The sequence below is a fragment of the Rhipicephalus microplus genome, unplaced genomic scaffold (assembly GCF_043290135.1).
Source record: "Rhipicephalus microplus isolate Deutch F79 unplaced genomic scaffold, USDA_Rmic scaffold_14, whole genome shotgun sequence".
Taxonomy (NCBI): domain Eukaryota; kingdom Metazoa; phylum Arthropoda; class Arachnida; order Ixodida; family Ixodidae; genus Rhipicephalus; species Rhipicephalus microplus.
Window position 1 is genome coordinate 30,593,433 of NW_027464587.1, and position 5,224 is coordinate 30,598,656.

The 5,224-nt window shown below is 48.8% G+C and overlaps 1 non-coding gene across 1 annotated transcript; it reads left to right on the top strand.

Annotated features, from left to right (window-relative positions):
* The first annotated feature begins 590 nt into the window (after nt 1-590).
* TRNAT-CGU (transfer RNA threonine (anticodon CGU)) lies at nt 591-663 on the top strand. Its single transcript has one exon. It is a non-coding gene; the product is annotated as a tRNA-Thr (tRNA).
* Nucleotides 664-5,224: the final 4,561 nt, after the last annotated feature.

Here is a 5,224-nt window from a genome sequence, read left to right on the forward strand (position 1 = left end):
TCTGCAAATTTAGAAGTAGGAGCGACAGTCAGCGCCATCTATAAGCCAAACAACGAGTGTGAAAACACTCTTATGCCCATGTTTGGCGTCACGTAGCACGTGAACTTACCCAACAAAGTGGATGGAGGGAGGGCCGCTGTGATAGCTCAGTGGTTAGAGCATCGAACGCGTAAATCGAAGGTCGTAGGTTCGATTCCTGCTCACAGTTGGTAATTTTTTCATCCACTTTTCTTTCTTCCTATTTACATTCCATTGGTTTTAATAACTTCCCCTGTACATTTCTTGGCATTACTGTCTGTTATATCTCATTAATATTGTGTTAAAACACGGAAAAACGAGCCCTTAGGTATACACTTCTTTCCCTTATTTCATTGAAAGAGGGTCTCGTACTGGCAGACTCGGTGTGTTTAGGTTGTATAAGAGGGACAATTAATCAGCTGCCCGCTCATAATAAGTTCACGTGCTACGTGACGCCAAACATGCGCATAAGAGTGTTTTCACACTCGTTGTTTGGCTTATAGATGGCGCTGACTGTCGCTCCTACTTCTAAATTTACAGATAAACCCAAAAAAGTGGATGGAGGGAGGGCCGCTGTGATAGCTCAGTGGTTAGAGCATCGAACGCGTAATTCGAAGGTCGTAGGTTCGATTCCTGCTCACAGTTGGTAATTTTTTCATCCACTTTTCTTTCTTCTTATTCACATTCCATTGGTTTTAATAACTTCCCCTGTACATTCCTTGGCATTACTGTCTGTTATATCTCATTATTATTGTGTTAAAACACGGAAAAACGAGCCCTTAGGTATACACTTCTTTCCCTTATTTCATTGAACGAGGGTCTCGTACTGGCAGACTCGGTGTGTTTAGGTTGTATAAGAGGGACAATTAATCAGCTGCCCGCTCATAATAAGTTCACGTGCTACGTGACGCCAAACATGCGCATAAGAGTGTTTTCACACTCGTTGTTTGGCTTATAGATGGCGCTGACGGTCACTCCTACTTCTAAATTTACAGATAAACCCAAAAAAGTGGATGGAGGGAGGGCCGCTGTGATAGCTCAGTGGTTAGAGAATCGAACGCGTAATTTGAAGGTCGTAGGTTCGATTCCTGCTCACAGTTGGTAATTTTTTCATCCACTTTTCTTTCTTCTTATTTACATTCCATTGGTTTTAATAACTTCCCCTGTACATTCCTTGGCATTACTGTCTGTTATATCTCATTAATATTGTGTTAAAACACGGAAAAACGAGCCCTTAGGTATACACTTCTTTCCCTTTTATATATATATATATATATATATATATATATATATATATATATATATATATATATATATATATATATATATATATTGTGAGCATCAATACTCGTTCCATCTTTTCATGTGTACATACTCATCATCACCACTCCAGTTTAGGTTGTGGGGCACATACTTGTGACAATAAAGAAAGTCTTGAGGGTACTGGACGTCATCGTACAAGTGGTGGAGAGTGCTGCCCGATTCCCGTGTCCTCTCGCGTTCTCGGGCAACCACGCGTCTTCTAGAACACATCCCTGGAGCTCCGTTCAGGCCGCCGCTTAAACGACCTGGGTTAGGTGATGTCGCAAGCCGACCAGCCCAGCGCAGCAGCTGCGCCAACGTTCCCACTGCCAAGAAACTCTTCTCACCTGGTCAGCAGCCCTCAAAAGGATCCTCCGCTGTTTACAGGGCTTCCGGGTGAGGACGTGGAAGACTGGCTCGAGGAGTATAACCGCGTGAGTGGCATCAACAACTGGGATGAGCCTGCGAAACTCACCCACGTTGCTTTCTACTTGAGCGGCGTCGCAAAAACGTGGTTTTTAAACCACGGTACCGATTTTTTGACATGGCCCACCTTTATGCACCAGCTCCGCCAGATTTTCGCGAACCCGTCAGTGCGCTCGGATATTGCCAAGAAAAGGCTTGATGCACGTTTTCAACGCCCCGGCGAGTCTTACACTTCTTACCTTGAAGATGTTCTCGCTCTTTGCCACCACATCGACAACCATATGGCGGAAAACGACCGCATGCACCACCTGCTGAAAGGCATTGTGACGGTCGCTTTTAATGCGCTTGTGGTGCAGAATCCCCGGACCGTCGCCGGCGTTGTAGCTACCTGTCATCGCCTCGAGGAGCTTCAAACCACTCGGGTGCAGCCTGATATGCCTGATCTCAACTCGAGTCATGACACAACAGAGCTGCGTTCATTGATCCGCTCTATCATCCGCGAGGAACTTCATGCACAGGCTTCACCTGGCCACCTCGATATTCGAACGACGCCACCTGCTACTAGTTTACGCGACGTCGTGAGGGAGGAAATGACCTTGATCACAGGCACACCAGTTCCGAGCTCAGATCCCGTGCCCATGCCAAGTTATGCTCACGTTGCTGCAACGACGCCTGCGCCCCACCAAAGCCTGGCGTCGATGACTCTCACACCTGTTTTGAGCTCTTATCCTGTGGCCATGCCAACTTATGCTCAGGTTGCTGCTAGGACACCTGCACCCCAGCACAGCCCAATGCAGCTACCAACGCCCGATGTGCATGGTTCGCTCAACTCGCTCGCACCGCGACCATCTTCCCAGCATTACAACACCTGGCGCACTACACGACCGACTTGCTTTTATATCGGCGTCCGTGGTCATAATTCAAGGTTTTGCCGACGCCGTCAACAAGAAGAAAGACGAAGCTACGGCGACTATGAACGAAACGACTTCTACCCAACTAGACCACCCTATCGCCGACAGTATCAGAACAGCACATGCCGGTGGCCTTCTCCGCAGAACTTTGCCTCAGTTGGCAATTCCCGTTTCTCACGTCGTCGCTCACCTTCACCGATGCGGCGTTCCTCCTCTCCCCTTCGACCTTCTACTTCGATTCCCGACCGCCAACTGGAAAACCAAATAGTGCAGCTTCGGGAGGGAAAGCTGCATCTTTCAAACTGCGTCAAACTCCTCCAGACCGCCCATCAAATGTTTTATGGGTGTATGTTGAAGGTATACAGACAGAGGCACTAGTAGACAAAGGCGCATCACTTTCCGTAATTCGTGCAGACTTTTGTGCCCGCTTGAAAAAAATTAGGATGCCATACGATGGCCCTCCCCTTCGTTGCGCAGATGGAGTCCCTATTCAGCTTTCAAGTGTTTGTACAGTCCGCGTTTTTATAGATGGCATCCATCACCACATTCAGTTTCTTATACTTCCTTTGTGCACTTACACAGTCATTTTAGGATGGGACTTCCTTTCTTCGGCATCATCTTTCATATCGTGTCGTCAGCGAGTAATTCATATGTCAGCGACTGAGAGTTCATCTGATGACGATCCATACAGCTTCCGTTTCGTTGCTGCCGTGAATTGTTTCGTTTCGCCAGGAGATGAACGAATTCTCACGATCGCTTCGGATACTATAATTAAGGGTGACGTGTTCAATGCTCCATCAGTTCCCTCCAGACCTGCGGGGCTTACCATTGCACCCGGCCTTGTGCGGTTTAACGACGGTAAGGCATTGGTCACCACCTTGAACCCAACTTCATCGCCGGTGATGCTGCCCCAGGGCACTGCTGTGAACTGCTTCGCTGACAGCGAGCCTTTTTCGCTGGTTCCTCTTCACGCAGAATCACCGCCTTCGTCTGCTACAACCAATACCAAGGCAACCACTGCTGCTTTAAATGCTACCATAAATCCTCACCTCACTGCTGAGCAAAAGAGACACATCTTAAACCTTCTCCAAAAGCACAGCTTTTCGTTCGACCTACCCTCCAAAGTTTTGGGCCGCACATCTGTTGCAGAGCACAGCATCGAAACTGAAGGCAGCTCCATTGTGCGCCGCCGCCCATACCGTCTGTATTAGGTGGAACAGCAAATAATTGAGGAAAATGTCGCCGAAATGCTCAAACGTGACATTATCCGACCTTCATCCAGCTCTTGGTTGTCTCCAGTGGTGTTGATCCGGAAAAAGGATGGCTCTGTCCGCTTTTGTATTGATTACAGAGCGCTAAATAAAATAACGAAAAAAGATGTATATTCGTTGCCACGCATAGATGATGCCCTGGACTCCTTACAAGGCGCAGAATATTTCTCCAGCCTTGACCTTCGCTCCGGGTATTCGCAAATACCTATGTGCGAAGCAGACAAGGAGAAAACAGCGCTTGCAACGCCTGATGGGCTTAACGAGTTCATCGTCATGCCTTTTGGCTTACGCAACGCTCCGGGAACATTCGAGCGCATGATAGATGCTGTCTTACGTGGTCTACGAAGAAGTGCCACTTCGCCAGCAGGAGCATCAAAGTATTGGGTCACCTTTTCAGCAAAGATGGCGTTCGACCCGACCCCGACAAGGTTGCTGCCGTAATTAATTTTTCACGTCCGGGCAATCAAAAACAATTGCCAAGTTTCGTGGGCCTGGCGTCTTACTTCCGCCACTTTATCAGTCACTTTGCTGCCATTGCGGGGCCGTTACACAAGCTTCTGACGTCAGGAACGGCCTCCACTTAGACTGACGAGTGCGAGTGTGCTTTCCAAGCCCTTAAACGTGCTTTGACATTGGACCCCGTCCTCCGTCACTTCGATGAGAGCGCACCCACTTTCCTTCGCACAGATGCCAGCGGCCACGGAATCGGTGCCGTCCTTCTCCAGCGCGACGAGACTTCACGTGAGAGAGTAGTTGCGTATGCCAGCCGCGCACTAACACCTCCAGAGCAGAACTACTCTATAACAGAGCAGGGATGTCTTGCTGTCGTTTGGGCCATCCAGAAGTTTTGACCTTATCTGTATGGACGCCGCTTCACTGTCATTACCGACCACCATGCCCTATGCTGGTTGTCCTCGCTGAAGAATTTGTCTGGGCGACTCAGTCGCTGGATACTCCGTTTGCAAGAGTACACTTTTGACCTTGTGTACAGGTCTGGCAAACAACATCAGGATGCCGACGCTCTCTCTTGCTGCCCTTTGCCACATTCATCTCCAACCACGCATCCTCGATGCCCCTCAGGTGATCAAGCGGCTTCCTTTGCACTCACGTTATCACCCCTGGCAGTTGCTGCGCCACTATCTTTAAACAGCAGCGCTCAGTTTGCCGCGTGCCAACGTGACGACCCATACTGTAACCGCATCATCGGGTACTTGAACGGCTCACCTTCTCCACCTAATGCCAGACTACGTCGTCAGCTACGGCAGTTCAAGCTAGACAACAATGTCCTGTAGCGCT